Below are 24981 nucleotides of genomic sequence, written 5' to 3' on the forward strand. Positions count from 1 at the left end.
GAGGGGCAGAGAGAGAGGGAGACACAGAATCTGAAGCAGGCTCCAGGCTCCAAGCTGTCAGAACAGAGCCTGACGCAGAACCAGAACTCGTGAACTGTGAGATCATGGCCTGAGCCACCCAGGCACCCCTACCCTGAGCCCGTTGTATTCACAGATATGTTGACTCAGTCAGAGATAGCTCAAAGTTCAGGGACCAGTGTGGGTGGGGGGGAGGGTAAAGAAACTTAACTGAAGTTTGGTTAAAAAGCATTTTGTTCAAGGAGCCTGGGTGGCTCAGTGTGTTAAACACCCAACTCTTGGTGGTTTTAGCTCAGGTCATGTCTCATGGTTCATGGGTTCCAGCCCCACATTGGGCTCTGTGCTGATGCTGTGGAGCCTGCTTGGGATTCTCTCTCCCTCTCTCTCTCTGCTCCTCCCCTGCTCTCTCTCTTTCTCTGTAAAAATAAATAAACCTCAAAAAAAAAAATTTTTTGTAAGCATTTTGTTCCCATTGATCTGTAGAAACAAGCAGAACAGATAATCTTTTATGAGACTAAGAATGAGAATTGGGAGGGTGTGTGTCTGGCCTCATCTTAGGTAAACAAGGCGAGCATTTGAGTCTTTTCTAAGTCCTATGGAGAAGAGTGTTTCTTTTTAGTAAGCCATTTCCTTTGTCAACCTAAAATTGTCAGGAGGGAATAATTGAGCAAAAGAGTTTATTTGGGATGGAAGGATTGCAATTCAGGGTGCACAGGTTTGAGCAGCAGCCCAAATTGTGTCCTACTAGGGAGCAAAAGTCAGAGGTTTCTAAAGACAAAAAAAAAAAAAAACCAAAAAAACGCTGATGTAAGTTGTTTACAAAGAATTTTGATTGTTAACTGGCAGCAGAAAACTAATCTTGGCTAAACATAACTGGTTGCTAAGGCTATCACTAAGCAAATGGCATTACTGTACCAATTTGCTTGGAGTATTTGGGTCTGGTCCAGATCACAAGTTCATGCTTCTGCCAGTGAGGACGTGCAGAAGGCCCACCTCCCCTTAATGGCCTCCCGGCTCCATTTTAAAACCCCTGGATATAAGTGAACCCGTTTCATTTCACCTTTCACAACTTGAACACAAATGGGTAAGAGATGTTCCTTTAATCATTGCGGTTTTCCCATAGCATAGGATTGGGGTAAAATTCAACATTGTTAAAGCCAAAACAAAAAAGCGAAACCAACAGAAAGAGCGCAGGAATTGCTTTGTTTCTTCTCCCGCCCTGAGCTACTCAAAGGCTGACTGTCAGGGAAGTGGACTGGCCTAGGAGTGAGACCCAGAGGAGCTGGGAGCCTCAGCAGCTCGAAGGGGCATCGCTTCTGCTTGCTGAGTCCGCAGCTTCCTCTGCCCTGGGGGTAAGACCCGTGTGCAAACCCAGGTGCGCGGACAGAGTGTCCAGTAAGAACCAGGGACGAGACGGGTGATGAGATCTGGGGCCGCCGACCGCAGAAGGTGGAAGAGCGCGTTTGGAGCCTCGGAACTTAAGACGTGGAGAGTGTGACACGTGGGTGTGACGCACGGAGGGCAGGTGTGTGACAGCCCTGTGGTCTGTGACTTCATGCACGGTTTACTCGGCACCTGGCACCTGAAGGGCCCTTCACGCGTGTTTCCGCTTTTTAGTCCCTTAAGAAAACTAGTTTTAAAGTGCCATTTTACAGATGGGTTGACTGAGGCCCGAAGAGGTTATGTGACTTGGGGGAACTGAGGCCGAGAGCGCTCAGGCCGCCAGGAGCCAGTGGGGCTACAGCGGTGACGCCAAGAGTCAATTCATAGATTCGTTTCCAGTTTGTCCTTCAATAGCTAAGGTGATTCTTTTCCGTGTCCTGATTATGATATCGTGCTCAAAAATGAGTAAGTTATGTTCATTTTCCATAAATATATTAGAACTATAAAGTTTCTTCGCAAAGTAAGATTTAGGGGAAAACAGAAATTCACCTCTAACACTAGTGATGAAAACTTAGCGTGTCAGTAATTTAGCCTTCATTTGCTGAAGTAGGACACTGAAGTCAGGATCTCTGTATTTATTAGGCTGTGTTTGCTCTTTAACTAAGGTTTATTCATGTCACAGTTGAACCCTGGTTCTTCCCAAGAGTGAGGATAAAAGGAAACAGCGAGTTCACCAACTGAGTTTCTCTTTACCTTTCTGCTCCCGAGGCTGGTCAGTTACTGGACTGACACCTTCTGTCTTGATGAGCTAGGATGATCCTTACGCTTCAAGGGAAAGGCAACACCAGGTCCCTGATTTAAACTGCAGGATCGTACATTTACTTTTATTCACCGTGGGATGTAATCAAGGCACAATATAACAAAAGCCAGTGTCTGGTTGTCATTTCTTTGGCAGGAGCGCCCAGGGAATCTTGTGCAAGGCTTTGTTCAGACATGTAGACAGACCAGCAGACAATGGGACTTGGGGGAGAACTCGCAGCAGGTGGCCATAAGCTTGGGTTTCTTTCCAGGACACCAGTATTTAGTGAAGGAAATAGCAAGGGCCGACATGGCCCTAAATTCCAAGAGGGGCCTCAGTACTTGTAGGCAATTGTTGTAGGAAGGTAGAGGCAAGGATGAAGACAAAAGCCCAGGTGGCAGCAGAACAGTTAACTTGATCCTGAATCCTGGTGTGTTCCACTCTGTTTTCCCCTAAGAGAAGACATATGGCTCTACTTCCATAATTCTGTTGGCCTTAGAGTAGTTGTCAAATGGTGGGAGAGAGCATAAGTAATGAAAGTATAACTAATCATAGTCAACACTGTTTTCATACTTACCATTGTAAAGAAAGAATCTCTGTGTTTTGTTTAAAAACGAACTTGTTAGAGTCATGAATTTATTTGTTGCGGACAGGCATAAAAGGAGAAATTTAAAATTCAAAAGCTTTTTTTGTGGACAAGTAAATCTATATCACATATACAGTAGATGTGTTATGACATTTAGCAAGGACAAATGGATATTGAGCCAAACATCACAAGGCTAGTGTGTGCTTTACAATTTTGGTAAGTAAACCCAATTTCCTATAGTAAATACTCCAGCAGACAGCATTTTTCTATAGAAAATAGAGACAGCAAGCCCCTTATAGTAATTATAGTCTTGAGGTTAAGGATTATATTGCTCTAGAGATAAAAATAAAAACTTGCAAATGAAAATAGAATGTTATAAGAGAGGTTCTTTCAGTTACAACAGATTCGCCCCCAAATCAACCTGATGACAGGATAAATAATATATAGAGATTAAGTTAAGTCAGTACAAAACTCAGGCTTTTATGCCTTGAGCCTTAATGATAATTAATTTGTAAATATATTCCAACTTTCTCTATTAACTTCTAAACAAAGATTAACAGACAAGCTGGCATCTTGCATTCCCAAAAGCACTTGTATCAAGTTTTCTTGTTAAATACTACTGAAATATTTGGTTTATGGTTTTATTTTAACCAAAGTGAATCACATTATTTGGTGGCTGAAAATTTCCAGTTGCACATTATATTTTGGATAGTTGGCTTAGGTATTTTTCAGGTAATATTTTATGTGACCTTCCTTAAAATTTTCTGAATGGGGTATTCTTGTTTGCATTTTCCAGATAAAGAAACTGAGGATCAGAGCGGAGTTGCCCAGCTAGCATGTGCCAGAGCAGGGATCGGAATCCAGACATTCTGCTTCCAAAGTCCTCTCTCAGAGATGTAGGGGAGGGTGGCCCACGACAGCATGATGGTAGAGACTGAGGCCCAATGTGTGAAAGTAAAGTACATCCGTTGCACAGGGCTCCGCTCAGAATATGGTCTCAGGGGATACTTGTCGAATAATGTGGCAGTGCCACCTATGGGCAATTGAGCAAATCTAGTTCAAGTGGACTCTGGGATTACCTAGTGAATGACGGATTTTGTAGGTGAAATTTTTCCTGGTGCTTTTGTGAGTTGACTTGCAAACTGGGAGGGAACTGATGCCACCAGATCTCTGAGTAGTCTGCTTCTTTTTTTGCAGAAATCTATCCAGGCTGATCTTTCGCAGCAAAAATCCATTCATTTGGACGAAATGAATCTTTGACAGTTGAGACAATTCATAAGCATCTTTTTATTTTTTTTAATGTTTATTTGTTTTTGAGAGAGAGGGCATAAGCGGGAGAGGGTCAGAGAGAGAAGGGCACAGAGAATCTGAAGTGGGCTCTGCACTGACAGCAGAGAATCCCACATGGGGCTCGAACTCAGAAACTGAGATCATGACCTGAACAGACTGACCCTTGACAGACCCAGGTGCCCCCATAAGCATCTTTTTGTGATCCTGCTCTTTCAAAGATAAAATGAGATTTCTTTTTTTTTTTTAATTTATTTTTTTAAAATAATGTCTACACTCAACCTGCGGCTCAAACTCACAACCCCGGGATCAACACACAGATGCTCTACCGACTAAGCCATCCAGGTGCCCCACTTTCTCTATTTTAAAATGCATTTTTGCTGACAAATTTTATCCCATTTTCCATTGAATTTTTCTATAATATAAAAGAATGTTGTGTCAAGATATAATAATATCCCATTTAAGAATGAAGCTCACTTTCATCTATTTAAAGAGAAAGATGATAATTTGGGGATGACATTTGAGTAATACTCTCATTTACTATATGTCAGTTTTTCCAGAAATTAATAGTTTCAAGTCTGTGCAGAACACAATAGTCCTTTCCACTCAAAGAACAGGGACACTAAATGATCTTTGAGGGTCCCTCAAAGCCTCTTACATTTAAAATTTTTTTTAATGTTTGTTTATTTTTGAGAGAGAGACAGAGTGTGAGTGGAGGAGGGGCAGAGAGAGAGGGAGACACAGAATCTGAAGCAGGCTCTAGGCTCTGAGCTGTCAGCACAGAGCCTGATGCGGGGTTCAAACTCATGAACTGCAAGATCATGACTTGAGCTGAAGTTGGATGCTTAACCGACTGAGCCACCCAGGCACCCCTAAAGACTCTTATATTTAAAGAAAAGGCAGTCAAATAGGGGCATCCACAATAGAGCAGGGGTAGGAGCACAGTGCTGGGAATCTAGAAACTAATATTCTAATTCCAAGATGTTTACAAAAATTGAGGAATCAGACACAAGTCATGATCTCATTTGACCCAAGTCTCCTATTTTCAATGTGAGGTGACTGAAATCATTTCTAAGGTGACTTGAGACTATAAAATTCCACAACTTAATGCATTTGAATTCCATTCCATGAAGATAATTTCAGGTTACTTCTGCGTGTATAGTTTTCAAGTTTCGGACCAATAATGTAAAGAAAATATAGAAATAAGTCCTTTTTTAAAACAATTTGCATACTTACACACCTGTTCTGTGAATAGAATTGCAGTCTGTATTTATAGAAAAATATAATTCAGGCAACCAATGCTATATAAAAATGCGTTTAGACAACAAATAAACTCATAGTACATGCAACCTGGGAACTGTATTTATATGAAGATGCCAGTAGTCTGGGAAAAAGAAAACATCAAATATGAATGTGAAGAATATGTCTTCCTTGCTCCTAAAAGAAAACAGCCTAAATGGCTAACAGTTTCTTTTTTTAATTTTTCTTAAGTTTATTTATTTATTTTGAGAGAGTGAGAGAGCATGAGCAGGGGAGGGGCAGAAAGGGAGAGAGAGAGAATCCCAAGCAGGCCACATACTGTCAGCTCAGAGCCCCATGTGGGGCTCGAACACACAAACTGTGAGATCATGACCTGAGCCAAAATCAAGAGTTGGACGCTAAACCGACAGAGTCACCCAGGTGCTCCAATGGCTAACAGTTTTCATCAATATCATTGGATGTGCAAGGAAATATTTGAATGCTTCAAATAATATCCTACACAAATTATTCGGTATTTTAACTGAGAGCGTAGTTTCAGATTCCTGAGAAATCTCACAAATTAGAGCACATACACCTTACAGATGCTAATTTTCAGGATATTTCCCCAACATCTTGTTATTATGATCTGCTAACATTGCCAGGGTCTTGCTTGATCACCTTGAGGAGAATCTAGGCCACCCTCACATTGAGACCACCATGAGAACAATATTATGAGATGGTCACCAGCATTGTTGTCATTTCGAGCTAAGTATGGCATTATTTGAATGTGATCTCACATGAGCTTGTATATAGCTCACTTAATTCAAGCAAGGACCAAGTAAGTAGGATTAGACCCTGACTATAGGGTCTTCATATGTTAAAGTAAGGTTTCACAAAATATTTCCTAAACCAACTAATCTCTTGTTGTTCTTGACTGGATTAACCACATTTTTCTCTACTTCCCTTCATATAGAATATCTTGCCTACCCATCTTCTCTATGGCAAATTCCTATTTACCATTTCATGCATATATTACCTCCTATAGGAAGTTACCCACATTGCCCCAGGTTCAAACAGTTACCTCCTTTCTTTCATCCCATAGCATCTTGCATCTAGCTGCATTAGAGCATTCACATGCTGCATATGTTTGTGCTTCTCTCTGCTCAGAATTTGATCAAGCACTGGTCCTGTCAAAGCACATTCCCGGAGGGTGTCATGGCATGAGGAAGTGACAAAACACTACTAAAATAATTTGGATTTGGATTGGTAGTTCATTCAGGCTTGCCAAAAACTACTTGTACAAATTATGGTATGCATGGTAGTCTAGACTGTACTTTTACGTAGAGATTTAAAACAAAAAGGGATGCCTGGGTTGCTCAGTAGATTAAGCATCTGACTTCAGCTCAGAATCTCACAGTCCACGAGTTCAAGCCCCGTGTGGGGCTCTGTGCTGCCAGCTCAGAGCCTGGAGCCTGCTTCAGACTCTGTGTCTCCCTCTCTCTCTGCACCTTCCCCGCTCGGACTCTGTCTCTGTGTCTCTTTCTCTCAAAAATAAACATTAAAAAAAATTTTTTTTAATAAATAAATTGGATTTGGATTGCTAGTTCATTCAGGTTTATCAAAAACTGCTTGCACAAATCATGGTATGCACACTAGTCTAGAGTGTACTTTTAAGTAGAGATTTAAAAAGAAAAGGAGCACCTGGGTGGCTCAGTAGGTTAAGCGTCCCACTCTTGATTTTGGCTCAGGTCATGATCTCATGGTTCATGGTTTCAAGCCCCACATCAGGCTGTGTACTAACAGTGTGGAGTCTGCTTGGGATTCTCTCTCCCTTTTTCTGCACCTCACCACCCCCACCCCCGAGGCACGCATGCATGCTCTCTCTCTCTCTCTAATAAATAAACTTTAAAAAAGGAAAGGGGGGTACCTGGGTGACTCAGTCAGTTGAGCATTTGACTTCGGCTCAGGTTATGATCACACAGTTGGTGGGTTCAAGCCCTAAGTCAGGCTCTGTGCTGCCAGCTCAGAGCCTGGAGCCTGCTTCAGATTCTCCTCTGTCCCTCCCCTGCTCATGCTCACTCGCTTGCTCTCTCTCTCTCAAAAATAAATATTAAAAAAAAAAAAAGGAGGAGAGCACCTGAGTGGCTCAGTCACTAAGCGTCTGACTTTGGCTCAGGTTATGATCCCATGGTTTGTGAGTTTGAGCCCCACTTCAGGTGACCACAAGCCTCACTTGGGGTGACCCTGCTTCTCTCTCTCTCCCTCCCCCCTCTCTCTCTCCCCTTCTCTCTCCCTCTCCTTGTCTCTCCCTCTCCCTCTCTCTCTCCCTCTCTCTCTCTCCCCCTCTCCCTCTCTCTCTCTCTCTCTCTCTCCCTCTCTCTCTCTCTCTCCCTTTCTCTCTCTCTCTGCCCCTGACTCATTTGCACTCTCTCTCTCTCTCTCTCTCTCTCTCTCTCAAAAAAAAAAAAAAGAAAGAAAAAAGAAAGGAAGAGATGAGGAAGGGAAAAAGGAAGGAAGACAGGAACTCATGGTCAGTTCTTAATTATTCTATTGGGTACCATTTATATGTGAATTCATGGTATAGCTACATGTCATTTCACTAACCCTGATATAGTAAGCTAGATTCCGTAGTAAACATATTATTTTCACTTAGGATAAAATTATCTTACATGAATATAGTTGCAAGATCCTTTTTTTTAAAAGTGTATTTATTTATGTTGAGAGAGAGAATGAATGAATGAATCCATCCCAAGCAGGTTCCACACTGACAGTGCAGAGCCCAAAGCAGGGCTCAAACTCACTAACTGTGAAATCATGACCTGAACTGAAATCAAAAGGCGCTTAAATGACTGAGCCACTCAGGAGCCCCAGATATAAGACCTTTATCCAAGGTGCTTTAAAACTCTTTTGTCCTGCTTTTCTATTTGGAAATATATTCTAAATTTACCATAGATTTTCTGATCTCCAGTTCTCTATTTTCTTTCTATTCTTCACTTTTTTTCGTTGCTTTTTTGAACTGAACACCTTAAAAACATATTACAAATTTTGGATAAGGTAATAAACCATGTCACTCTTTCACAGGAAGAAAAAGGACTTGATTTTGCATTACTTAATTCAGAATTTTGTATTTCAAATTTCTTTTTCATGAGTGCTCCTTTGCAGAAAAGTTGAATATTTCATAGATTCAGCAGAGCATGGAATTGGTGTGGGATAAATGGTATGGTGGTAACAGGTCAGAAAAGCAAGAAACAAAATATAATTTTGTAACATATGCATGTAAGACAAATAAAACACTTTATGAAGCTCTATGTATTAATTTGTATAAAAGAGACATATTTCCAAGGAATCCTGTCATCAGTCTTCCCCTGTGAGGTTAGTCCTTTCTGTTTCGTTGTCACATAGATCATTTTGTCATTCCACTTAGTAGTCTGAGTAGAGTTTTTCCCCTGTAATAACTTTTGGGTTAACTTTCACATTTTCTGGCTTCATGATATATTATAGACATATTGAGACAAGGGTATTGGATCATTTTTATCAGTGTTTCCTGTATGATATGTGTATTTTCTGGCAACACTGACAATGAGGGTTTAGGGAGGCAATCTGTTAACTCTTCTGATTAATGATGCCCCCACCCTCAGGTTTCCTTCATTTCTTATTGTATGCCATCAGTCTTGATGTGAATTTTGACAGGCACATCACAGTACTCTGCCTGATTTTCCTGAGTGGGCTGCTCCCTTTCTGCAAACTCCCAGATGTTGGCTTTGTTGCCAACCATGGCTGACATTAATGCTGGCACTCATGATGGTCCTTGGTGATTTCTGCAAGATTTCATAACACGGGGGGGCAATACCAATATCCAGTGGGAAGAAAGTGGTACCTATTAAAGAGCAAAGGGGACTGTTCTTCCTCAGAGGGCAGACCTTAATGTTAATACCTCCCAATAGAATAATCAGTTTATGGGGCGCCTGGGTGACTCAGTCGGTTGAGCATCTGACTTTGGCTCAGGTCATGATCTCGCAGTCCGTGGGTTCAGGCCCCGCGTCAGGCTCTGTGCTGACAGCTCAGAGCCTGGAGCCTGCTTCAGATTCTGTCTCTCTCTCCCTCTGCACCTCCCCCGCTCGTGCTCTGTCTCTCTCAGAAATAAAGAAACATTAAAAAGAAATAATCAGTTTATGACAGGGTTTCATCCTATCAGGGAATGATCCTATCATTCCTATCAGTATTGGAATTGGGTTTAAGATAATAGCTTGTTGGCTTCATACCAACATTTCAGAACTCAGATGTGGCTGCAAGGATTCTCTCAAAGCTGGAGAGAATGTTTTGGCCTCTCAGGTAGCTAAGTGTGATGTCAGGAATGTTAACAGCAAAGAGTGTTCCAAGCAAAGCATTTGCTGTTTTATATATCTAACCTAAGAGCTAAAGTGGAAGCCGAAGCACTAATATTCAGAGATGGAGGAGTCAAGGGGCCGCTGCCGCCTTTTGCTGCTTCTGATGGATGCCATTACTGATGCTCTACGATCATTGAAGTGGCAATGGCATGTTATGGGGCCTTGGTAGCATTTTAGTTGTGTCACTCCTGTCACATTGAATAAGTCATTTACACCTCTTAGGGCCTCAAGTTCATCATGTGTAAAACATGACCTAAAAGTCTTGCCTTTTTTTTTTTAAGTTTATGTATGTATGTATGTATTTAAGTAATCTCTGTACCCAACTTGGGGTACAAACTCACAACCCCGAGATCAAGAGGCACATGCTCTTCTGACTGAGCTAGCCAGGCACCACATCCCTGCCTTTTTACATAAGTATCATGAAGAGTAAATGGAGTAATTATGCAAACACATTTTAGGAACAGTGAATTATTATAAAAATATAGTGTGTTATTATCCGTTCGCTCATTCCTCACCCATTCAGTATTTACTGAACATTCACCATGTGCCTCTGGAGTTGTTGACACACTGGGTTTTGTGAATAGAAGGGATGGGCAATTGAGGGCAGCTGACTAAAGAATACTTGAGGATTTCATCCTTGATGAGCATAACTAGGTTCTATAAATGGAGCCAAGGATAACGTGTATTTTTAATGAGTGAAGCTTGTTAATGAAGTCCTTGAGAGGTGCCTGGGTGGCTCACTTGGTTAAGTGACTGACTTCAGCTCAGGTCATGATCTCAAGGTTCGTAGGTTCAAGCCCTGTATCAGGCTTTGCGCTGATGGTGTGGAGCCTGCTTGGGATTCTTTCTCTCCCTCCCTCTCTTTCTGCCCCTCCCCACTTGCCTTCTCTTTCCCTCTCCCTCCCTCCCTCCCTCTCTCTCTGTCTCTCTCAATAAATAAATAAGCTTTAAAAAAATAATAAAGTCCTTGAAGGTCTCAAACCAGAAAGCTCACTCTGGAGGATATTCGAACAGTATGGTGTCTCTGGTTCACGTGGGAGTGTGCATTTCTCTTAGGTTGTTCTTTCTTTACATGAGAAAAGGATTTACATGATAAGTTTGGACAAAGGTACATTTTATAAGTTCTGTGAGGAAACTGTGAGGGAACACACCTCAAATCATTTAAGAAGAAACTCTCATGTGGAAGGAAACATAGTAGGACTTTTTCTGTTATGGAAATTTTGCACATTTTTATATTTTAATCCTGCCATTTGTATCTTTTATAGATTACATGCCCATGAGAGCTTTTATTAAATTGCTGGCAAAGTTAAACATAAATTTTGGTGGTGGGGCCCCTGGGTGCCTCGGTCAGTTAAGCATCTGACTCTTGGTTTCAGCTCATGTCATGAACTCACTTTCAGGAGTTCAAGCCCTGCGTCAGGCTCTGCGCTGACAGTGTGGAGCCTGCTTGGGATTCTCTGTCTCCCTCTCTTTTTCTGCCCCTCCCCTGCTTGCACTCTCTCTCTCCTTCTCAAAATAAAAAAATAAACTTTAAAAAATAAATAAATTTTGGGGCGCCTGGGTGGCGCAGTCAGTTAAGCGTCCGACTTCAGCCAGGTCACGATCTCGCGGTCCGTGAGTTCGAGCCCCGCGTCGGGCTCTGGGCTGATGGCTCAGAGCCTGGAGCATGTTTCCAATTCTGTGTCTCCCTCTCTCTCTGCCCCTCCCCGTTTATGCTCTGTCTCTCTCTGTCCCAAAAATAAATAAACGTTGAAAAAAAAATTAAAAAAATAAATAAATAAATAAATTTTGTTGGGTACTTACACTTTGCTGGTCATCAAAATGTATTGAAGAAGTCACTTGATGGCTCAATTAATTGGATCAACATTCTGTATTCATGACTGAAAAGTGGACCTGTTATATAAGCTCTTTCTTGACACAGAATTGTCCATTTTGTAAAAGATTCAAAAAGTAAAAAGTGTCATTAAGTAAAAACATTTTCACACTGCTTGTAACACTGAATTAGCATAGATCCACCAGGAAGCAATTTGGAATTAAGCTGGCTTTCCTGTTGTATTAATAAAGCTGAAGGACTTTATATATTTGTTTAAGCATTTAAAATTTTTCCTTTGACAGTATGATGTGATTCATTGCATACAGGAGAGAGCAGAATGAGCTTATACATGCTCACTTATTTTGAAAAGAGTATTTGAGATTTTCACTAACATATTTTGTAAGATAAGTAATAGCTTACACATTTACTTATAATTCAAAAAAATAGGTTCACATTTTTTCTCCTACCCTGTCTCTAGTCACATTACCCACACATCACTCGAAGTCACCAAGAGCAGCAAATGTCACTTTCTTCCACAGTTCTATCTATATCAGGGGGAAATATATATATGCATATTTTACACACCCATGTATGGTATATCCATATAGTGCCCATCCTTTCTTTTTCCTGCTTTTTTCCTTTGTTTACCTAAAACAAGTTGGAGATTGCTTCATATAAGTACATGATGACTTATTCTTTTCAATGATATTTTCTTCTATGAATGCACAGTAATTTACAGATCCAATCCCCTATTAATGAACATTTGTCTCCAGGTTGCTATTATAAACTATGCTACAGCAATAATCTTGTGGAGGGGCACCTGCATGGCTCAGTTGGTTAAGCATCCAACTCTTGATCTCAACTCAGATCTTGCTCTCAGGGTCGTGAGTTCAAACCCCACAAAGGGCTCTGCAATGGGCATGAAGCCTACTTTAAAAAAAAAAAAGAGGGGTGTCTTGGTGGCTCATTTGGTTAAGCATCCAACTTCACCTCGGGTCAAGATCTTATGGTTCGTGAACTCAAGCTCCATGTCAGGCCTTCTCTCTCTGCCCCTCCCCTGCTTGCTCTCTCTCTCTCTCCCTCTCTCTCTCAAAAATAAACATTAAAAAAAAGAATAGTCCTGTACATGTATGATTTTCCAAGAATGCATACAAGTATAACTTCAGAATAAATTCCTAAATGTAAAATTGTTGATTCCAAGGATATGCACTTTTGTGATTTTGATAGTTTTTGTCAGGTTTGTATTCCCTTCCCTCTCTCATAATCACAGGAACATTCATCAATTTATTCTTAACCAATATATTCCATTTTACCTCCGTTTCAAAAGTGTGCATAGCTAATTGACAATGATGTGAAACTTTCATTTTTTAATGTTTGAGTAATTATATGTATTGTCAGTGGTTCATTTATATATGGTTCATTTGTAATGCCAACACCGCTCATTGAAAAGTGAAAACAAAATTCAGTAAAAAATTCTTTAAAAAATTAAGAAGGACATCTGAGAACCTATTCTGGTAGCTACTGTGCCTCACCAGAGTGATTGGCTAAATCAGAGATCATTTTAGTTTACCTATTAAAAAGTAACTCAAATATTCTTGTAGAATGCAAAACATTTACCTGATCAAATGTTGCTACCTTTTACTTTTATGTTTATGAGTAATTGTTTTATATATTTGGGGGCTCCCGTATTCGGCACATAGACATTTATAACTGTTAGCTCTTCCTGATGGATAGACCCTGTGATTATTATATAATGCCCTTCTTCATCTCTTGTTACAGCCTTTAATTTAAAGTCTAGTTTGTCTGATATAAGTATGGCTACTCCAGCTTTCTTTGGACTTCCAGTAGCATGATAAATAGTTCTCCATCCCCTCACTCTCAATCTGAAGGTGTCCTCAGGTCTAAAATGAGTCTCTTGTAGACAGCAAATAGATGAGTCTTGTTTTTTTATCCATTCTGATACCCTATGTCTTTTGGTTGGCGCATTTAGTCCATTTACGCTCAGTGTTCTTATAGAAAGATACGGGTTTAGAGTCATTTTGATGCCTGCAGCTTTCATGCTTGTAGCGATGTCTCTGGTACTTTGTCTCACAGGGTCCCCCTTAGGATCTCTTGTAGGGCTGGTTTAGTGGTGACAGATTCCTTCAGTTTTTGTTTGTTTGGGAAGACCTGTATCTCTCCTTCTATTCTAAATGACAGACTTGCTGGATAAAGGATTCTTGGCTGCATATTTTTTTCTGTTTAGCACACTGAAGATATCGTGCCAATTCTTTCTGGCCGGCCAAGTTTCAAAAGAGAGATCAGTCACGAGTCTTATAGGTCTCCCTTTATATGTGAGGGCACGTTTATCCCTTGCTGCTTTCAGAATTTTCTCTTTAACCTTGTATTTTGCCAGTTTCACTATGATATGTCATGGAGAAGATCGATTCAAGTTACGTCTGACGGGAGTTCTCTGTGCCTCTTGGATTTCAATGCCTTTTTCCTTCCCCAGTTCAAGGAAGTTCTCAGCTATAATTTCTTCAAGTACCCCTTCAGCACCTTTCCCTCTCTCTTCCTCCTCTGGGATACCAATTATGCGTATATTATTTCTTTTTAGTGTATCACTTAGTTCTCTAATTTTCCCCTCATACTCCTGGATTTTTTTATCTCTCTTTCTCTCAGCTTCCTCTTTTTCCATAACTTTATCTTCTAGTTCACCTATTCTCTCCTCTGCCTCTTCAATCCGAGCTGTCGTTGTTTCCATTTTGTTTTCCATTTCGTTTAAAGCGCTTTACAGCTCCTCGTGACTGTTCCTTAGTCCCTTGATCTCTGTAGCAAGAGATTCTCTGCTGTCCTCTATACTGTTTTCAAGCCCAGCGATTAATTTTATGACTATTATTCTAAATTCACTTTCTGTTATATTATTTAAATCCTTTTTGATCAGTGCATTAGCTGTTGTTATTTCCTGGAGATTCTTCTGAGGGGAATTCTTCCGTTTGGTCATTTTGGATAGTCCCTGGAGTGGTGAGGACCTGCAGGGCACTTCCCCTGTGCTGTGGTGTATAACTGGAGTTGGTGGGCGGAGCCGCAGTCAGACCTGATGTCTGCCCCCAGCCCCCCACTGGGGCCACAGTCAGACTGGTGTGTGCCTTCTCTTCCCCTCTCCTAGGGGCGGGATTCACTGTGGGGTGGCGTGGCCCGTCTGGGCTACTTGCACACTGCCAGGCTTGTGATGCTGGGGATCTGGCGTATTAGCTGGGGTGGGTAGGCAAGGTGCACGGGGGCAGGAGGGGCAGGCTTAGCTCGCTTCTCCTTAGGTGATCCACTTCAGGAGGGGCCCTGTGGCAGCGGGAGGGAGTCAGATCCGCTGCCGGAGGTTTGGCTCCGCAGAAGCGCAGAGTTGGGTGTTTGCGCGGAGTGAGCAAGTTCCCTGGCAGGAACTGGTTCCCTTTGGGATTTTGGCTGGGGGATGGGCAGGGGAGATGGCGCAGGCGAGCGCCTTTGTTCCCCGCCAAACTGAGCTCTGTCATCCGGGGGCTCAGCAGCTCTCCCTCCCTTTGTCCTCCAGCCTTCCCGCTTTCCGAGCAGAGCTGTTAACTTATGACCTCCCAGACGCTAAGTCGGGCTTGCTGTAGGAACACAGTCCATCAGGCCCCTCCGCTTTTGCCAGCCAGACTCGGGGGCTCTGCTTGGCCAGCGGGCCACCCCTCCGCCCCGGCTCCCTCCCACCAGTCCGTGGAGCGCCATCGCCTCGCCGCCCTTCCTACCCTCTTCCGTGGGCCTCTCGTCTGCGCTTGGCTCCAGAGAGTCAGTTCTGCTAGTCTTCTGGCGGTTTTCTGGGTTATTCAGGCAGGTGTAGGTGGAATCTAAGTGATCAGCAGGACGCACGGTGAGCCCAGCGTCCTCCTATGCCGCCATCTTCCAGTTCTCCTGCTACCTTTTACTTTTATTAAATCAGTTCTTTTCTTGTTTTTTAACTTTATTTATTTACTTTGGGGTGGGGGGGTGGGTAGCAAGGGGAGGAGAGAGAGAGAATCCCAAGCAGGCTCCATGCTGTCAGCACAGAGCCCAGTGCAGGGCTTGAACCCAACAACTGTGAGGTCACGACCTGAGCAGAAATCAAGAGTCAGAGGCTTAACCAACTGGGTTAGCCCCAGTCAGTCCTTTATTTTCTGTGACTGCTTTTATTCCTTGTATATGGAATAGATATTTGTTTGTGAAGTAATATATACAAAAATATTTGCCCAAAGCAATCTGAGTTTGAATCCTCTATGCTGATGAAATTTGAACATTAGTTGTATCAGTAATTAAGTTGTTCAAGTTTTTTTTTTTTAATTTAGCCTCCCCAAAACACCTTTCTTTGAAAGAGCACAAGCAGGGGAGGTGCAGAGAGAGAGAGAGTGAGAGAGAGAGAGAGAGAGAGAGAGAGAGAGAGACTGGCACAGGGACAGAGGATCTGAAGTGGACTCTGCACTGACAGCAGAGAGCCTGATGTGGGGCTTGAACTCACAAACTGTGAGATCATGACCTGAGCTGAAGTCGGATGCTCAACTAACTGAGCCACCCAGGTGCCCCCCCCAAAACACCTTTCTTATGTGAGGAGATATCTTAAAAGAAATCCCAGCAACAGTGCTTAAAATGCAATGGGGCATATTTTTATCAGCTAACCTGTCAGGAGGTAGCTTATGTAATAGGGTGTCTTCAAGGAATCATGTCTCATTCTGTGTTCCTACTCCATGATCCTTTGCTCATATTTCAGCCATGAAGCAGGAAGAAGAACCAAAATCTTTTTACTCCCAAACCTTTTCCCTTGCTCTCTTCTTTTGAAGACTTTATATACATCTCACTGATCTCCAGAATTGCCTCTCCTCTGGACACTGGCTGAAAGAGAAGCAAACCAGTGGCTAATTTAGCTTTCCAGTTTCTTTAGTAAAGGAAAGCAAGGGAGAAGGGGTTGTAAATGGCTTCTGAGTAGCCAATCCACAATTTCTGCTGCTGTGTGTTCACCTGTTAGAGAAAGTTCAAAGCACTTCGAATAAATATTTTGAGAAGGACTAGTGCCTTTGGGAAAATTGCAGGGTAGCAAAATCTTTTAATGTACTGTGTGATCTTGGCCAGGGAAAGATTTTCATGTGATTTTGTTACCCTTTTGCGGCAGAAATGTGAGAAAGTTCTCTGGCTCAGATCCCATATTCTCTCAGGCTTTACACTAAGGCAATTTGTACCATAAGTGTGTATTTTTGTTTCTTAACTATCAAAGGTGTAGACCAGGTCCCATGATGCCACTCTTTTCATTGAAGCAAAGATAGTTCATCTGAAATATGGAGGTCATTTAAGACTCTGTCCTAGACAATTAGAGTGTGATTCTGTGAAAAGAATTCACACTTTCAGAATAGGGGTACTTTGAGAAGAAAAACTTAAATTAATTGTCATTCATTACTTTAGAGATGAAATAAAAAATGAATTCAACTAACAGTTTTCTGAGGCCCCACAATTTATTTTTTTCTAAAGTGCTGTTGTTGTTTTTTTTTTTCTCTCAATTTTGCCTGCTGACTGTGTTGGGATATACTATGCTGGACTTGTGTCTCCCATTATGTTATATGATGTGACCCAACAGAAGGCCTGCATTGTTGGCTTGTACTTCCCCTTGGATCTGCCAAACCTGTGACGATTTATTCTTTGTCAGTCATGACTTCAAACGGACCTGTATGTGCAAGGTCCACATATATACCACCCCCTGCCACACACACTGCCATATGTATGGAAATCAGAGTGAATTATGAGAGAGCATTTGATACAGTATTTTCATAAATTGTCCTAACATGTTTGATGAATTCTGAGGTTTCATCTTCTTTGAAACCAAACCATAAGCTGAAGAGTGAGGAGGGGACAGCTCTTTTTCAGAGTAGAATTCTAATTAATAATTGGCTCAGGAATGATGAAAGTAGAAAATATCCACTTCTTGGTCAACCCCAGATAATCCTTATTGGATGTTAAAATTAATAGGACAAAGTATGACAGTAAATAAGACACTGTAGCTGGCCTCCCTGCCAGGCTCTCCCTCTTCCTCAGAATTACCTACCTACCATCCGGTGGGGAGCCAACCACCCGTCCTTGCCCTGGCACAGCCTTGGACACCATGACCTCCTTTCTCCCCTTGAGCTAAAAAGCATTCACCTTGAAACTCCCCACTCAGCACTAGAGAAGTTCCGAGGCCAACTCTCATACCTGTAACAGTAAATTAGCTTATCCATTATGATGCTGTTCTTTTGGCCTCTGAAAGCAGAATTTTGCCAAACCCATTGTAAATTTTCAGGACTCTGTTGAGGGTGAACAAAAATATAATTTCTCTAATACAGGAATGAGGCAGTGTTGCCAGACGCCATTTTAAGAATCCTGCATAAATAGCTTAGCTACTGATAACTCTGCCTGCTTTGTCCCAGCCGAAGAGGAAATGAAAGCAGAACAGGAGGTGGTAGAGGGCATGGATATCTCTACTTGCTCCAAAAATCCAGGCTCCACCAAGAGAAGAGCCCAGAAAAGAAAGTTCCCCAGCCTTCCACATTCTTTCAATAGCCACTAGCCAGAAGACACATCAACAAGTGCCAAAGAAAAGAAAAAGAGTAGGGGCACCTGAGTAGCTCAGTTGGCTGAACCTCTGACTTAGGCTCAAGTCATGATCTCATGGTTTGTGAGTTCTAACCCCACATCAGGCTCTGTGCTGACAGTGTGGAGCCTGCTTTGGATTCTCTCTCCCTCTCTCTCCCTGCCCCTCCCACTCTCTCTGTCTCTTAAATAAACTTTAAAAAAGACAGGAATGCCTGGGTGGCTCAGTCAGTTAAGCGTCCAACTCTTGATTTCGGCTCAGGTCATGATCTCACAGTTAGTGGGATAGAGCCCAACATCAGGCTCTACACTGGCAACATGGAACCTGCTTGGGATTCTCTCTCCCTTTCTCTCTCCTTCTTTCCCCCCACCAAAATAAACATTAAAAAAAAAAAAACCTGGCTAACTGAACAATAACAGTAAGGAACAGTCAGAACTAAGAGATGGTCCATTTTAGTATATGAAGCAGCCACTCACCACAGACCCTGTTGATGTTGTACCACAGGATGGACACAATGATTTCTGCTGCTGGGTTTGTCAGCAGGAAGGCCAAGTCCTTTGCCGTGAGCTCTGTCCCCAGGCTTATCATGCCAAGTGTCTGAGACTGACATCAGAACAAGGGGGACAGACTTTGTGCAGAATTTCTGAGTATGAGAGAAGATTACAGTAGTAGAATACATTGAGACTCAGGGTGAAGCCATGACAATGCTCTCCATCCAACATTCACCCTACCTGCTCACGTTTGCCATTCAGAAAATGAGACAGCCAAGGACAGATGCATTCCAGAAGCCTGTTCCCTTGGAACAGCATCTTGACTACGTGAAAAGCATTTTTCATCCTATGGACCTTTGTACATTGGCAAAGAATGCTAAAAATAAAATGTATGGCCGCACAGCAGCTTTCCTGGCCAAGGCAAAGTAGATTTTGCACAATTGCATCATTTATAATGGAGGAAGTCACAAACTGATGCAGATAGCAAAAGTACTCATCAAAATCTGTGAGTATGACATGAATGAAATCAAAGTATGTCCCGTAGGTATCTAGCTGCTTGCAAAAGATGAGATAACTGGTTTTATGAGCCTCGTAGCAATCCACATCTTTTGGTCTGGGCAAAACTGAAGGGGTTCCATTCTCGCCTGCAAAAGCTCTGAGGAAGAGAGATGGATAGGTTGATGCTCATTTCTTTGGACAACATGACAGGGCCTGGGTTCCAACAAATAATTGCCACCTCATGTCTAAGTAAATTCCTTTTTCTGTGAAAAAGACAAAATGCATCTTCAGAGGTACCTGGCTGGCTCAGTCGATACAGCAAACAACTCTTGATCTTGGGGTTATAAATTTGAGCCCCTCATTCAGTGTACAGATTACTTAAAAATAAAATCTTTTTATTTTTTGTATAAAGTTTATCTATTTTGAGAGAGAGCAAGAGAGAGGACATGCACAAGTGGACAGGGGCAGAAAGACAGAATCCCAAGCAGGCTCTGTGCTATCAGAACAGAGCCCAACAGGGCTTGATCTCATGAACAGGGAGACCATTGCTTGAGCCAAGATCAAGAGTCTCACGCTTAACCATCTGAGCCACACAGACACCCCAAAATCTTTTTTTAAAAAAGATCTTCAACAGTGAAATGCAAGAGATGGAAGTGTACACAGAGAACATCTGCAGGAATTTTAGGGATTTTAATTACTCTTCCTTATGTAAACCCTACAGGCCCAACAGCCAACCAAATGCTGCTCGACACCAACAATCCTGGCACCAGCACCACCAAGATAGACAAGCAGGAGAAGGTCAAGCTCAACTTTGACATGACAGTGTCCTCCAAGATCCTGATGAGCAAACCCATGCTCAGCAGGGGCACAGGCCGCAGGATCTCCTTGTCAGAAATGCCACACTCCCCAATGAGTACAAACTCTTCTGTGCACACAGGCTCTGACATGGAGCAAGATGCTGAGAAGAAGGCCACATCAAGCCACTTCATTGCCAGTGAGGAGTCCATGAACTTCCTGGACAAGAGCACAGCTTCACCAGCCTGGGCAAACATGACACAAGCCAGAGAGTTTACCTGGCAGTCCAAAACTGTCTCTCCTAAAGCATCAATGCCAATCACAACAAAAACAGATAAAAAGTCCACCACAGAAAGCATCCTGAATCTTAACTTGGTTTGAAGCAATGCTGAGAAGGACCTAGAGGAGCTGAGTGAGTCGGTCCAACAGCAGGTGGCACCTGTTCCTGTCATCTCACACAACTGGACATAAATGAAATCTCAGATGTTTACGTGGCTATATAGCACAGCGATTCAGAAGATTCTGAGAGGTCAGATAGTAGCAATAGTGTAATAGTGACAATGAACAGAAGTCCACGAATGAGCCAGAAGATGCAGAAGACGAAGAGGGTAGTGCGATGGGCAAAGAGCCATCTGCTGTCAAATAAAGCTCCAACCGGCAAACCCAGTGGAGACTTAGGAAGAGCTAAAAAGCACCTGACCAACCAGTGAGGAAGCAGATCCAGGCTCAAAGAAAGGGGAAGTCCCCAGCCTGAGAAGGACTTTTCAGAAAAAATGAAAGCCTCTGGAGTCCCCCGGTGGCTCATTTGGTAGAGTGACCAACTCTTGATTTCAGCTCAGGTCATGATCCCAGGGTTGTGGGATCGAGCCCCGTGTTGGGCTCCACGCTGAGTGTGGAGCCTGCTTAAGATGCTTGCTCTCGCTCGCTCTCTCTGCCCCTCTCCCCTGCTCACTTGCTCTGTCTCTAAAATAAAAAATAACAAAAAAACAATGAAACCCTTGCCTCATCCCATAAAAGATAAACTGGAGGGAAAAGATGAGATGGATCCCCAACAGTACATTTGGGCCTGGACTCTGATTCAGAGAGTGAACTCATCATAGATTTAGGAGACCATTCTAAGAGAGGGACAAAAAAATAAGATAGAACCCAAAGAACCATCTCCCAAGCAAGGTGAAAGAATCTGTAACAGATTGACAAGAATATATAACCATAAAACAAAATGAAAGTAAAGAAGTCTGTACAAGATGAAGGTAGAATAGTAAGGTGTGGGAAAGTGTATGCACGGAAATACATACTGTTTCAGCCTTTAGAGTAAGCAAAGTTGGGCTTTCATTTTGCCTGTGAGCTTCCCAATAGCCAAGGCAAACAGGAAAATACAGTCCCTTGAAAGATCTCATATTTTTTCAAAAAAATAAAAAATATTCCAGCTGGAAAAAAAAAAAAGGAATAAGACCATTGAGCCTCCACAAGTTCAGAGCTTGGCCAAGGATGTATAAATATGAGCGCATAAACATATGACAAATGTAACTAAGTTCTGTGATGTAAGTAGAAGCAATATCAGCACAGGGCTGGGCCTAGAAAAGTAAGCACTTATCATCATGACTAATAGACTTTCTCAAGATCCTGTGTATCAGTTACATTGTACTGATGGTATTAGAAAATCAAGGATCAAAGAAAGTCACTCAGATGTCAGATGACAGTGAGTGACAGAAGTTAGGGTACCATTTCCCCAACGGTGAAGGAAAAACATAGAAAAATGTGAATTAAAGATCAGCAAAGAGAATGAATATAGTACACAAAGAAATTCATTAATTTGTCATTAAGTAGAGGAGAGACTGTGATATAAAAATGATAAAAGAAGCACTAGTAATATCTAAATTAAATTCTTTGATTTCTTCTGGGGACATTTTGTCTGTATCCTGGTCAGATCTTTGTTCTGCTTTATAGCAAATTTTATTTTTTATTTTTTTTTTAAAACAAACTTTTAAATGTTTATTTTTTTTAATGTTTATTTATTTTTGAGACAGAGAGAGACAGAGCATGAACGGGGTAGGGTCAGAGAGAGAGAGGGAGACACAGAATCTGAAACAGGCTCCAGGCTCTGAGCTGTCAGCACAGAGCCCGACGCGGGGCTCGAACTCACGGACCGTGAGATCATGACCTGAGCCGAAGTCGGACGCTCAACCGACTGAGCCACCCAGGCGCCCCAATGTTTATTTCTTTGGAGAGAGAGAGAGTGTGTGTGCACATGCGTGTGGGAGAGAGGCAGAGGAAGAGAGAGAAGCCTTAGCAGGCTCCATACTGTCTTTGCAGAACCTCAACATGGGACTTGATCCGCAAACATGAGATTATGACCTGAGCGGAAATCAAGAGTCAGGTGCTTAACCGACTGAGCCACCCAGGCACCCCTATAGCAAAATAAATTCTGATGAGTGTTTGTTGCTTTACCCTGAACAAGTGGCTCTCTCACACTTTCTCATGTGTATCTCACAATAATTCTGGGAAGTAGGTATGGGAAATACTGTCACTTCATAAACAAGAAAGCTGAGTCTGGGCAAGGGCTGGGAGTTAGTCCACATTAACCAGGTCCAGTGCACAGTGAACCACATCCTCATATCACACTTCCTGCTCCACGGGCTGTGCTCTTCCTACACCACCACTCAACTCTTCATAAATTAGTTGGGGAAACAAGCTGTCAGTAGTTGTGGTCTGACAGGGTTTTGATCTAGCCTCTCTGTTTAAACTTCTGGACTCTCAAGCAACCCAAAAATGAATGATAGGGGATTTCTAGTATAACCCCAGAAAATATAGTCTTGAAGGTGGTCCCCTGGAATGGTGTTAAGGATCAGTTAGGGAGGGGCGCCTGGGTGGCTCAGTCACTTAAGGACCTGACACTTGATTTCCACTCAGGTCATGATCTCACCCTTGTGGGATTGGACCCCACATCTGGCTCTGCTCCGAAAATGAGGAGCCTACTTGGGATTCTCTCTCCCTCTCCCTCCCTCCCTCCCTCTCTCTCTCTTTCTCTTTTTACTCTCAAAATAAATGAATAAACTAAAAACAAAAACAATTAGGGAGAAGTCTTGCCAAGCCAAAGGTCTCTTCTCTCTCATGAGGGTTTCAGGAGAGTAGCCGTCTCTTTCTTCCTCCCCACCTTCCCCTCATCTTCGTGCTCAGTGCAAATTCTGGATGCCATTGGCATTCTGGGGAATCAAGAAAGCTGACAAATGTGTTATTCTTCCCCCAAGCTGCTCATTACTTTATCAAACTTAATTTATGTAGTGAGCATGTCTTGTAGAATGGTTCTTAGATATATTCCTTTTCTGATATTCTCCAGGAAAGACAAAATGTAATTCACACAGTGCAATAGATTGTTTTCATGAGGCTGCCACATCTTCGAAAGATGACTAAAACGTGCTGCATCCTGAGAGATAGGAGAGAACAATACAGACCAGTGACAAAGGGACCCATACAAATGTCCTTTCAGAGGCTTTCACTCATCAGTCAATACCCACCTCCAGATACAATTCCATTCATCACATTAAAATGTGTAATTCCCCCCCGTACAGCATATTGTTGGTGAAAACATTTCTCACAGGTGTTTGACATTGTTTACTTTTTAGTATGATATCTCCACACCTTCTTCCTTTGAGGAAAGTGTTGACATCAGGTTATTTCTTCTCAATGAGTGCACTGTCGTCAAGTGGAGGCTCAATCATACATAGACTTTCCATAACCACTCATAATCCCGCCTTCCGACTGACTCATCCTGAAGCCTCTTGCAGTTTTCCTGAACCTCTCACTATACCTATGGAACTTTCCACAAACTATTTAGACTGTGGTCACGAGGAGGCACCAAATCAGGCAGAATGATTATGTGTGGAAAGTATCTGAAGGTTGTGTGACCACAACAGGCAACCTGATGAGCACAAGGGGAAAAGGAAGGGACGGCATTCTGTCATTCCATGTTTCAGTTCCTCAGTCACACAACCTCTCTGGCTCGTGTTTTCTTACATGTAGGCCCCCATTTTCCTTTATTTTATGCGTATAGAAAAGTATTTCATTTTGGAACTAGAGGCCCTCATTTCTCTCCTTCCAATCCCATCGTTCTCTCTGCCATCCCCAGGGACCCCCTGTAAACTAAGTGGGACTAAGTTATTTTAACTCCTATTTCCAGATTCATCACAGATTCCTGTGGAATTTCCCTCCATTAAGCTTTGGTTAGTAAATTAGACATCCTGCCTGCATCTGTTGAATCTCACTGAAGAGTGAAGACAACTCATTGCTGTTGGGTGGAAAATTGTTTATAGAAGCTGGAAAAACAGATTACAAGTACAAGAATGGGATATTTTAGCTCTTCTTTATGACCCATGTACTTGAACAGAATGAATAGCCTGAAAGCCTGATGACCTACGTAAGCAGATTGGCATTGGCTTTGCTACGACCAGGTTTTCTCTAACCGTAGGCTCTGTACAGCTTGAGTTTGCTCCCTTTATAAGATGAATATTCCATTAGCTGCAATCTCCAGAGGAGCCATAGCAGCTTTAGGTGGTTTTTTTTGTTTGTTTGTTTGTTTTGTTTGTTTTTTTGAGGAGTGGAGAGGGACGGGGAAGCTATCTCCCATAACACTAAAGGCACAATTAAGAAATAGGTATTTGATCACTGTTTTTTTGTTTTTGTTTTTTTTTGGGGGGGGTTGATCATTGTTTATTAGTTATCTTAATTTTAATGAGGGTTTCAGGAGACCCTCTTTCTCTCCATCTGCTCCCTTCATCTTCCTTTTCAAAATTGTCTAGTAATGTTTTTAATTAATTTTGCTTTCATTTTTAAAACACAAAAACACTGTTTGATATCATTTTCATGTCATCATCTTTACAATCATACAACATTTTGAAATTGTAAAGCATATACCTGTTATTTTCTCACGAGATGAATCCGTATAATTGCTTGAGTGCAATCTCATCGGCCACAATTAAACTGTACTTAGTGAATGCCCATGTACATGTTTTACCCCAAAGGTTGCTACTAGTTCTTGACCCTCACCTCAAGGTCATATGTCAACCCTGCACAAACTTTATTCTAGGAAACCTTTCCACTG

General features: G+C 42.2%; 1 pseudogene; it reads left to right on the forward strand.

Annotated features, from left to right (window-relative positions):
• Window positions 1-2509: 2509 nt before the first annotated feature.
• LOC124509225 (protein kinase C-binding protein 1-like) overlaps window positions 2510-24981 on the forward strand; it is a 28472-nt pseudogene continuing 6000 nt past the window's right edge.

The sequence above is a fragment of the Lynx rufus genome, unplaced genomic scaffold (assembly GCF_022079265.1).
Source record: "Lynx rufus isolate CCGP_SWC_20201006 ecotype Redwood Valley unplaced genomic scaffold, mLynRuf1.p SCAF_14, whole genome shotgun sequence".
NCBI classification, from domain to species: Eukaryota; Metazoa; Chordata; class Mammalia; order Carnivora; family Felidae; genus Lynx; species Lynx rufus.